This window comes from Corvus kubaryi, unplaced genomic scaffold, assembly GCF_017639235.1.
Source record: "Corvus kubaryi isolate FWS band 111438036 unplaced genomic scaffold, C.kubaryi_AGA036_p1.0 71, whole genome shotgun sequence".
Lineage (NCBI taxonomy): Eukaryota > Metazoa > Chordata > Aves > Passeriformes > Corvidae > Corvus > Corvus kubaryi.
The window spans coordinates 11,415,451-11,427,975 of NW_024582059.1; the positions used below are offsets into that span (position 1 = coordinate 11,415,451).

A 12,525-nucleotide genomic window follows, 5' to 3' on the forward strand; every position below is an offset into this window, starting at 1 on the left:
TAAAATAAAATGTACATTTAAACAACCCGTTGAGGCAGTTTACTTAAAAACTGTTCCTGTTCATATTCACAGAATAGCCACTGAGTGCCAACACAGCTACACGCACCCAGCAACACTTCAAACTATGTCTTTATTTTTCAGAATTATTAGCTAAAAAGTTCAACATGTAATGTAAAGCTGTGACAAAGCCACTGAGAAAAGACCCGCCAAACTAACACCCATTCCATACCACTCACAACTTTAAATCACAAAGGCTTCTTTGGCATCATAGCCCATGGAAAATGCACATGTAATTTGCTGTCTCCATTTTCCTCTCATTTCTGATGTCCACAGTTCATCTTAGACATATTTTTCATTTGGAAGAAAATGGGAATTGGTTGGCACATTTTTCGTAGCATGAGACAACATACCAACACAATGTAAAAAAAGCAGAAAAGAAAGGCAACTTTAAAATTTCCAAAGGAAAGTGCATGCAAAGTGTTTTATCCTGTCAGTTTGGACTCAGTAAAGTCTATCCCTACCCACTGTAATTCCCTGTTAATAAATAGTTTTCCCAGCTATGTCAAATATCTCGCTTAATTCTACCTTCTACAATCCTTTGGCTCAATCTGTAAATGTTCCATGACAAAATAAAAGCTTTTAAAATGTGAGCTTTTAGTATTTACAAAGATGAATGAGCAGGTAGTTCACATAATTCTCATCAAGATATTAACTTTCTTTCTTTATTTTTAATCCCTTTTCAAGAGCCATATTTTACACAGCAAAGGTAAATGTGTTGGAGCTACCACTATTCCGAATAGTGTGTTGTTGTACAATTCAAAAGGAACAAACATTCTGCAAGTATTTGTGTAAAAGCACTACTGCTTGGTGCATGTGTTAGTATTGCAGGTAATCAAACTGAACAATTAAATGCAAATACTTCATAAATACTAAGGTAAGATCCAAAGTCCAGTGGGAGAATGACTGATTCTTCTGGACACAGAGAAGGCAGAGATACTGAATGCCTTCTTCGCACCTGTCTTTAGTGTCAAGACTATCCCTCAGGAATCTCGGACCCAGAAGGAATGCTTTAAGGAAGATATTCCTTAAATGGAATTGGGTTAGAAAACACCTAGGCAAATGTGACATTCCTAAGTCCATGGGCCCTAATAGGATGCATCCATGAGTGCTGAGAGAGCTGGCACACACCAGAATGAGTCTACTCATTACTATCTTTGAAAGGTTGTGGCAATCCAGAGAGGTGCATGAGAACCAGAAAAAAGCAAATCTCACTCCAGTTTTCAAACAGGGCAGGAAGGAGGACCCAGGGACCTACTGGCCAGTCAGCCTGACCTTAATCGCTGAGATCAGCTCACTTGGTTAGAGTACAGTAATAACACCAAGGTAGTGGGTTTGGTCCCCATATGGGCCATTCATTCAGGAGTTGGACTTGGTGATCCTTGAGGATCCCTTCCAAGTCAGAATATTTTGTGAAAGGAGAATGATGGAGCACCTCATTCTGGAGGCCATCTCTGTCAGCATGGACGGACGACAAAAAAGTCATCAGGAGTAGTCAACATAGACTCACTAAAGTTAAATTGTGCTCAAAACAGAGGATGAAAGTTAAGGTACAAAGATGTCAAACAGGCAATTTGGATATTAACAAACAGTGCCACACTCTACATTTAAAAAATATTTATTTTTAAAAAATACAGGAAGATTGCTGTTAAGGTCCTAAGGTAGTTATTTCTGTTTCTAAGCTGCAAATCACCACACACATTTGCAGTTCCAAGCAGCAAACACCGAATGTGACCACCAGGAGATTATACAAATGTCACTACAAGTGATCTTGAAAACTCTCCTGAACAGCAGAAACAGGGGAAAGAACACACAGATGGGAAGCAATGCAGTGTGATACCATTGCTACTAATCCATGCTTTGCTATCTGATCTTTAGGAAGGCAGCAAAGATTGCACTGGGCAAGCTGCAGATTTTTACTTATTATCATTTCAGATGATATTGAGATTGAGGCATTCAGACAATGGACTTTAAAAGGAAGAGCAAGAGACAGCTTTGACCTCATGGCTCTCTTAGATATGTTTAATAAATCACTGTCACTCCTGCTCCCTTTCCAAAAGGGACGAAACACAAGAGCACCATGCAGTTGAGACAAAAATAGTGCCTGGAAGATAAAAATATCAGCCACCCATTCTCACCCCAAGATCAAAGACTGCACCTGGATTTTAAAATATAATTAGCATGTGCACATGCCATGCTTGCAGAAACCAATGTCAATGCTATTCAGAGGTGCTAGTGCCCTTCAGACTGACTGGGTTTGTCTGTTCAGGAGTAAACGTGACATAACCCCAGCTCAGCCTAAAGAGCAACCTACTTCATAAATTACCAACTCCTTTCTAATGTCTGCTACATTGGTATTATTCCCTTTTTTCTTCTCGTAAGAATAAATTAAATAGTGTAGATATGCACAAAAAGAGACCTGTCATATAGTTGTTATGGTATAAGCATGCTATATTTTTAATGTTTTTTTTTCAAAATTCCGTGGCCATACATATATAACTTCCTTTAAACTCGGTTTATTGATTAGCTTATCTTGCTTCCCAAATCATGGCGATGATGATGCTTCCTATCAGTTCTCATTCCAACTTTTCCTCAAGTGCCTGTCTATCTTCCAAGAGGACAGATTATTTGGTGTCTGAAAAAATAACTAGTATATTTTGATAATGTTCATGGATTAATGCCATCTGCTTCCCAAAATCCCACGTGTTTACGACACTCTCAGCAACTAACTGTTGCTGAAAGAAGTGCTCAAAGGATCTGCAAGAATTTTTTCTGCCTGGAGGCAAATGCCGCCCTGACAGGTCACCGGCAGAGTTTTATGAAACTGAACAAGTGACAGTATAAATTCCTGCCCTGTTAGGCTGCCAAGGCAGGGACTGCATTGAACTGACCGCTGCTACTGTTGGCCTCACCACACACGCTGTGCAGGGATTTGAAATGCATGTGTGGAAACCATAAGCGATGAAGAAGATCTTTGTGTTCATAAACGAGGGCTGAGGGACAAACCTTATCTTCTGCAAACATGGCCGAATGCAACAGAAAGTGTCATTGACTTACTCACTTTGACAGAAAACAAACAAATCCATTTAGAGGGGGAGGAAAGCATCTCTACTGCAAACCAAAATTAATTGCATGCACGGAACAACAGCAATGAATTTTGACCACAGACATAAGCGCTATGGTTTTCCAGAAGCCTAAAAGCATTTCCCTGTCTGAATGCTCCAGAGTTTGTGTCTGGGCAGGAAGGGGCTGTATGCTGCCCATGCCACTGCCACTGCCCCCAGCCCATCAACCAGTGCCCACTGACAGGCTTCCATGCCTGCCTGCCCACTCAGGCCTCTGGAAGAGGAGGAACCAGTCCTCAGCCCCACTGGCTTTACTTGCTTTGCTTTTTTCCAACGTCATACAGATATATCCTCACAACTACACTTCATACACAACCTCGAAGCCTAAGAAATGTGAACTGCAAACACCCTCGCAAACTTGTATCCCATGTGCTTTTCTCCTTGTCCAGAAGTTTTCAAGAGATTCATGACCACCTTTCTTTCATTCTCTACAGATTCCTCTACAATTCTGGTCAAATGTAAAATGTTTTTTTTTTTTCCAGCGCCCAGCCAGATATGAACAGCAATGAGTAGGAGAAAAAGTACATTTTTTTTTTATTATTTGGCTACTTTTCCAATTAACTAGTATTTGAAAGGTACAGAACAGATGCAGCATTTTAATAAGCGTTACTGACATACACATGCACTATATGTCACCAAACTACCTCTAAAGTTAGACAAAAGGGTGACTATCACTAAGGCTAAAACCAGTCCCACCTCTGAAATTTATGCCCACAATGTAAACCTGGCACCAAAATTAGCCTAGTACTGCCAAAACATTTATTTTTAAATTAACTTCAAATCCAAAGGTTCATATAAAGGAGAAAAAGTGAAACATCTTTTTAAGTTTAATATCAGGCTGATTTCCAGGTACTAGCTCTTCCAAAAATCTCTTTTTACCTCAATTCTCACCAAAAAGGAAAACAGGAAATCTTTTATCTGCAGTATTTTCTCGATAATCTACCACCCTTCTCCTTAAATCTAAACCAACCAAAGTGCACCTAAAGGTTTGCATCAGTCTCCTGACACCGTACAAACTCTGACCCCCAGTCTGAGCAAATGAATAGGAAATCTCCAGTGTGTGTGTGTGTGTGTGTCCCTGCAGGAACCAAAGCTGCAAACACAAGACCCTGTGCATCACGAGCAGCTGGCTCCCTGCTGCCCCACATCTTGCCAGCACACCAGTAACACTGCTTTTCCTTCAGTCCCTCTCTGACCTTTCTGAAGAACCCACTGAACTTCACTGTTTTACTTTTTTTTCCCAGTCTCTTTAGTGCTCTGCTCAAACCAGGCTTTAAAAAAAAAAAAAAAAATTAAAAAGAAAATAAAAGAAAGTAAAAAGAAGAAAAAGGGAAGGATGAGGGGGGAAAGCACAAGTGCTTTGTGAGCTGAAAAGCTAAAGCCTTCTACTTACACCGAGTTTCCGCGCGCTCGCTACATCGCTGCCAGATTCCCCGAGGATGAGAGTCATGTGAGGAGGCAGAGGGTGGCTCTGCTAAGCAAACACAGCACCGTAGGCCGGGCTAATCCTGCACCTGTGGCGTGTTATTCAGCAGTAAAGAAATGTAGTCCAGACTGCCTCTGCTTAATACGGCTCAGCTGTTTTCCTCCGTGCTCGCTTTGATTGTAAGCTGGCAAACAATATTATTTCAGCCAGGCGCAAAGGAGTATTCAGGCTACATAGGATGTGACAGTAAAAAGGTGAAAGAAAAAGAAAATCCTGGAATTGCAAATCAAACAAAGATCCTGAGCAAAACAGAATTTCTAACTCTTTGCAGATGGTTGGCAATGCCTTCCAAGGTCAGTATATAAAATGCACGCTGAAGTTGGAGCCTTCTGCTCCTCACCTCCCTTTAAAGTGTGACTACTTGTGATACAGGATAAACCACAATGGCCTGGCCCTCATTTACCCAATTCAATAGGTATTTGCCAATAAGAGCAATCACAAGGAGGTTTCAATGGGTTTTAGGCTTCCCCTGGTACAAAAAATGCCAATTGAGAACAGACTATGAAAAGAAATGGCATGAAACCAGCAATTTGGGATTTTTTTTTTCAGAGAAAAAGACAGCAAAGAGGTCATGACACTGCTACCAGGATACATTGGCTTTATCATAGCACATCACAAAAAAAACACAAAACACCCCCACAAAACTAAAACAAACAAAAAACAAAAACAAGAAACAACAACAACAAAAAACCCAACAAAACACAAACAAACAAAAATAAACAAACAGGAAAAAACAAACCCAAACAAAGCAAAAAAAAGGATAGGAAACTTGATAAAACAGCATCAAACAGCATTAAAATTTGGTCCCATCATGGAAGAATAGCAAGAATTTCATTCCAAGGTAGAGTACGTAACCACTGAGAGTAATTTATGAACCTGGTATTTGCTGTACAAGTTGACTAACCACTGTTAAAAATTCTCTGTAATTATGACCTGCATATATTTAAATAAAACAAACCAGTATTATTTAAAAACAAAACCACACAGATTATTATTTCAGATACTTGAAATAATTTAGTTAATTTTTAACTTTAATGCAAGGAAAAGTAATCCAGTAATTGGGATTTATTCCAGGTAACATTGTCATAATACACCACACCTCCTTCCCATAACATCTATCATTTCCATGGTAGCATGGAACTGTCAGAGACGACCAATAGATGCTGTTACTAATGTTTCTTTCTCATATTAAGCTGCAAACATCAGATACTGCAGTCACAACATGCTCAATGGCATTTGTACTGAAATGCTCTTCTCTACAAAATGATACTTCAGTTTCTGCTCCATCATTCCCTAATCTAATTCCACATTTGGAAACTGGTAATGAAAAAAAGAGATATCTGCACATTCAGAATTACATATCGAATTTCTTGGTGGAAGGTTTATTGCAGCTGCTGTTTACCAATGGGATTATTTCCAAAGAAATAGGAGCTTTATTCCTATGAGAAAATGCTCATAACGAATCTGGAACTATACGAACTTTTAACTGGTTTCTTATAGAAGAGCTAACTCTTCAGGATGCTGAGTGAAACAAGGATATCTAGATATTTGATTATATCACAGAGTAAAAAGCAGGAAACAAGACTTTATACAACATAACAACAAAGTAAAAAAGCTGCCTTCAATTTCCTCTTTCAAAAAATTTGCATGTCTTTTCTTTTCAAATACTTAACTCCTTTTTTTGAGCCTTACACACACATTTTTAAAGCTATTTGATACTAGCAGAGGCAAAGGCTAAATTTTTCCTCCTCCATACTCTTTGGTCTGTTCCTGATGCACCCTACTTTACAGAACTGCCTGTAACTCTATCAAGACCACATGTACCACGTGAAAAAGATAGAGGATGTCTAAATTTCTGCCAACACAATGCTAAACCATGGTCCTGCTAGAAACTGCTTAGTGCTCCTGGCAGCAATCACGTTCCTCCTCTTCAACCCACTGAGGGCATCCTGCTCATTCTGCCTTGTGTCTCCTGGAGCTCATTCATGGCAATGTCCAACAAAAACATCTCCAGAGTTGTAGTGTTTTGAATTTGCTTTCTTTGTACACTGTGCCCTTTGCACCACATGCGGTGCTACCCAGACTGTGCTCTGTACCAGTCTGCTGTTCCCCTGCCAACACAAAGCTCAAAACCTACTTCTAAGAGAATGTGAAAACTCAGAAAAACAATGAAAAACATGGAAGCTGGAGCATAAACAAGACTGATATAAGTGTCTTTAAGTAGCAGCAACTTTCACATAGAGTTCTTTTTACAACCAGTCACCCACCTAAATGTTTACATTTAATTAGCTCTCAAAACAGTGGACTAGATGGCTGTGGAGACATAGGAATTAGGGACACAGACTGTTTTGTATATCACTAGCTGAACTTCACCAAAAACCAGCAATAGCTTCCTGCTAGATTGCCTGTTTGAAAACAGAACACTGTGCTGGCTGAAATACTTCAAGGGTGATATCTACCTCACAAGACCTACATCTGCAATTTCCAATAAATACTCTTCCTGCAAGTTAAAAAAACTCAGGAAAAAGTCATATTGACAAGCTGACAGAATATAGAAGAATATTAACCCTTAACACCATGAGGCATTGTTGCTCCCCATATTATTTAAATTTGATGGATAAACAAGGAACTTTTGTTCCCAAGGTAATAATAATAATAGAGCATTACTGATGGGTGGTAAATCTACTTCACTTTTCTTTCTTTCCCTTCTCTCTTCCCAGAGCATGCACTTAACCCTATTACAAAGGAAAGCCTACCACTCTCCATTCACAACTAAGCCAAAGGTCAGGAAGATACAAAAAATCATCTTTCTTTCATTAATAAATTCAAATGTCATACAAAAAGGCCTAGAACAAAATATAGTAATTGCCAGCTGCCTAATTATTTTCTCATTCTCTTCCAGGCCTCAACACAATGCCTTTTTTAGGCTGCCTGCCAGTGATGTTTGGAACATTAAAATATAGCCCATTTCTGCAAAGACTTTGTGTTGCACAATGTGCTCTGATGGGCAAAACTGAAGCAAATATAAGAGCAATCTGATATTATTTACCTTAAATGACGAGGGAAGCGAGAACACTGTGCGCTGTCAACTCCCTCTCAGGTTTGTATCCATTCTCGTAGAACAGTTCAGTAATAGGAGGCTGGAGGTTAGAGGTGGCCAAGGACAAATTTTGGTTCCCAATTAACACTACTGAGCCATGAAAGCCTTGTCTACCAGGCGCCATCACATACAAACTATCCTCCCACTGCACAGGGCCCTTGCTCTCTGCAGAGTTCAGTGTCTCCTGGCTTGCTCAACAGTGTAAGCAGAGGGATCATTAGTTATGACTAGTAGAGTCTAGGAGATAATGTTGACTCTCATTTCAGGAACTATTAAGCTATAAACACTGCGCTGAAAGCCATTTATCTGCATTTTAAGATAAACAGAGAAGCTATTCAATTAAGTAGACTGCAAGAAATAAGCTACAGATGCCAAATCGAACAACTTTCAAACTCGAAAAGAGAAAATCTGTGCATTTAATAAGCACAACATTAAAACATGAAATTACTCACAGGGAAGTTCATAAGCAGCACAGCTTAACCACCCCACCATGTCTGATAAAAAAATACAAATCAAAGTGTAATTACAAAACAGTTAAATCCAAGCCATGTAAATTACATGCACTTACAATTTTCAAGTTCCTACCGCAGCCACCAGTGATGAAGTACAAGGTTATGAAGTGGCAATTTTCGTACAGCAGTATTTACATTTTATCTCCACATCACTACAGTTTGAAAATGAGATGCTATTCCAGACCTCCCCAAATGAGATAAATGCCTAAGCTGTCATGTTCGAATCTGCACTTGCTAAGGAGAACATTCTTCCTGAGATAAGCAAAAGAGAATGAAATTAATTTCTTGAGTCTTGCCAACTAACCAGCTTTTTTAACTGAATATTATTCATCTATTTGGACATATCACTATGAGATCTTTAAGATACTAGCTTAAAAAAACTAAAAGAAAAAACCCAACCTCAAACCACTAAAAAGCATACCCACAAAATAGTTTCCAGCATCCTTTAAAAAGATATAAAATACAAGGCCTTCTAAGCATTAAAAAAAAAGATGTTTTTTTCATGCCCCCCCAAAAAAAAAATGAAAAACCTGATCTTTCCTCACACTTCCAGATGCCAGAGATTTTCGAGCCAGCTCTGAGGTCAGACGGGGAACACGCAGGTGCACCGTGCATCGGCAGCTGAAAGCTTGCAAGGTTGTGCCGGAATCTGATCCACCCCCCCTCCCCACATTCCTGCTGGCATTATAAACGCTCCCTGAAGGAATAATACCCTAATGCGGACTAATTTTCCGCAAACAGCCCCAGCCTCATTAAACCTCCTCTTTATCAGCATTGTTCAAAGCAGTTTTTCTGGTAATATTGAACTCTCCTACGCCCATCTAAAAAGAAAAGAAACTCCTTTTATGTTCTCTCCAGTATCATTTCTCCTTCTCAGGTCCACTGGCACTACACAATAGATTCAATAAAAATATTCAGTTTCATCATATGGTAGTAATGTCCTAAAGACTATGACATGGATTAAGAGAGAGGGTCTGTTCCAATAAATAAAGAGATCACTCTCCCAACAGGATTTCATAGATTTCTGTGAGTGACTCCTCCCAGCAATCAGGCGAGCCCAAGTGAATTAAGAGGACAGTACTCCTAAAGCAGGTGTTTTCCAGGACCTGCAATTCTTCACACTCCTTAAATGACCTTTTACTGTTCCCTAGACAAATCATTTTGCCTTCAGCAACATCACACAGACTCTGTTAACATGAACAGCCTTTGCCACTACAATAATTAAAAAATTTGAACATGCCATCACCTAGCTTCATTGTGGAGCCAAGAAAAGAGCTAGGCTGCATTCAAGCACCCTGCAAAGTAGCATAACACAAGAGTGAGGCTGTGGCATGCTGAAACCAAAAGTGTGTCCTCTTCCCAAAGTGATGAATACCTATGGCACCTTATCCCAGATGCTCCATGATGCACCTTGCCCATATGCAAATCACTGATGTGAACAACTACATTCTTTTAGAAGCATTTGTGGTTTGCAGATGGTAATTTTTAGTAAAAGACTGACAGAAGAATGCCATCTGCAGACATTCCTCTGTCCCCAGCTCCATCGAGAGTATCCTGAATGGCCTGAGACTTGAAATACAGCAGAGGATAACACAATACAGAACAGAAGTGCAGCCAGAGGATATCTGCCTATCCTAACCCCACACACTAATAACAATCCTGAAATGATAAAACCAGTTGTACTGTGAGTTGTTAGTTCACAGGAATAACAGCAGACCAAACAGTGCTGTACTTTCCAGTGATTCTTTCGCCTGCTGTTCAAAGTACAAACACCCAAGAGAGATTGCCAGAAATATGGACACCACGAAAAGAAAATGCAGGCAAAAGCACTGGGGGAAGGGAAGCCGTGCCTCCATGGTCTTTCTAGCAGTTTAATTCCATCTAGCTGGGATATTGCGAAAAATAAAAACAAACCAGTATCCTGCTTATATATTATGTATATAAGATACATATTCTACCTAAACACAACATGTATTAATAAATAATTAACCTGTTAGGGCTCTAAACTGGGGGAACACAGACTTAGCTGCACTGAACAAATCCCTGTGGAAATGAAATCATTTGAAAACAGAAAATAGTGCTACTTATTCAATATGATAATGTCAATATAAGCAATGTAAGTATGAAAGTTGTGGTGCTCGTAACCATTCTTCTCATGTGCACAATGAACACAAGGCCATGGTGTAACATTTTGGTCACACATATTTAATTATAAAATAAGCCATAATCATAATCATAAAATAATGACAATAAAACAATGTTTCCCATATTTTATTATTCTGTACTTCAAATAATCCTTTTTTCTCATTTTTTTCTCAACCTACTTCCTCCACAGTGTTTTAAACCTTTAATCTTTCTCAGGTTTTTTTTTTTTAATATATTTATTTATTTTTTCAATTAACCATTAAAATTGAATTAGAAACCCTGACTTCAGCAAAAGTCAAACAGAAGTTACAACTAATGCCAACAAAGTACAACAGTGTGGGTCTTGTAGAGGCCTCACTGAAAAGAAGGTGGCTATGCTCACCAATATGAATTTAAAATATAAATTTTTCTTTCCCTTTTCTTCTTTTATCTATTTTAAAGAGATGAAAACTGTCATCCAGCTAAGTTTCATTTCTTTCAGCTCCAGTCAATCTCTAAAAATACTCCAAGTCATAAGAACAAGGGGCCTACAGCAAATATGTGTTTCAAGCTGAGATGCTGTGTAGTTTCACAGAGAAAGAAAAATATTTTCCCAAGCTTTCAACTTTTCATTTGTATAAAATAGTTTATTTTACAGCTAGGTAAAGATGTAAAATTAAACTTCTTCATTAGTGTAATGCACTGTAACTCACTATAAATACTGTTAACATACCTAAATGCATGAATTGTGCAACATTTTCCATCAGAATATGTAAGGAAATAGATGCCAAATATAGGGTAAAAGAATACAAAAAGTCAGCTTTCTTCCATAAAATAGCATAATTCTTCAAGAATGTGTTGGTGGTCACGTCTGACAAATAAGAGGTTGTTTCCACGCTACACATCCTAACTACTGGTTCGATTAACCTTAACTAAGAAATAAGGAAAAGTATTAGGATATTCTGTAAATAAGCACAGGGATTATTATTTACCCATACAGTCATCTGAAATTACTCCCCCTCAGCTTGTATTTCTTATTGCTGTTATTTTAATGCACCACTGCTAAATCAATTCCCTACCCAACTTTTCAGTAGAGGAATGATATTCTGAAGTCTTTCCTGGGTAGGGACCATACCAGATAAAACAACCATTATCACTGAGCTACAGTCAGAGGAAGAAGGAAAAGGGTAAAGACAGTTTTTAAGGGTGAATGTGATGGTTATAGACATTCACACTTTTCTACATGTAATAATTTCTATTTCTACACTACCTTCCTTTCCAAAGTAGCTTCCCCTTGGACTGAAGCTGGTGGACAGAAGTTCAGTCTCGGTGAGTTAAAGAACCAGACTGATCTGTATGTCCAGACAGTAGAAAAACCCTTCCAAAAAGGGCAGTTGATTTATACCAACACAGAATTCACATTTTTCTCCCTAACTTACCACCATGCTCAAGGAAACACATTTTAAAAATTTAGCAATACATTCAGCAGAAAATCAACGTAAACACTTAAATATGCATGACATCAGAAAATATGTCAGACTTAGCCATTTTCTTCTATAAAATACACCAAAGTTAACTAATCTTACCCAAAAACCAGTTCTTTGGAATACTGCAGGTCCCCACATTGCAAACACCTACTTTTTTCACCGACAGAAGTGACATGGAACACACATGGCACAAACTCAGGAATGCCGATCGGAAATTGAGCTGCAGCTATGACTAATGTTTGCCAAATTGATAGTGAGACACGGCTGTAGGAGCCTCTTCAGGAGCTGAGCCCAAGGCGCGCATTCCAGCTGCTGGGTTGTACCAAGAGAAGTCAGAGGGAGTATTACTGGGGAGGAAATGTCATGGGTATTCTCTGCTAGCATATTCTTGGAGGTTGGCTTAGAACTGGAGTTTAAAACCTCGACTCCATACATGAGAAAAACATGAAGCTCACATCAAGCCTAGAGATGAAGTGTTGGTAGGCTCTACATGACTTCTTCACTAAATGTCAGCCACCTAATCTGAAAACAAGCAACAGTGAACCTTTGATTTGCTACTTGAAAGAATAAGGTTAATAAATTTATGTTCAGAAAAGTCCAGAATATGCTCTAGGAGGAAAAAAAGAACATTTTC

The 12,525-nt window shown here is 38.8% G+C and overlaps 1 protein-coding gene across 5 annotated transcripts in view; it reads right to left on the bottom strand.

Moving 5' to 3' along the window:
* The window catches only part of BMPR1B (bone morphogenetic protein receptor type 1B), a 234,429-nt gene that overhangs the window by 35,860 nt on the left and 186,044 nt on the right, over positions 1 to 12,525 (bottom strand). Inside the window, exon 1 of one of the 5 annotated variants that reach the window (XM_042049636.1) lies at positions 4,576 to 4,635. The exons of the other annotated variants lie outside the window; for them this stretch is intronic. The gene's annotated coding sequence lies outside the window, so the exon portion shown is untranslated. Of the gene's footprint in view, positions 1 to 4,575; positions 4,636 to 12,525 lie in introns of those variants that run through there. 5 annotated transcript variants of the gene reach the window in all.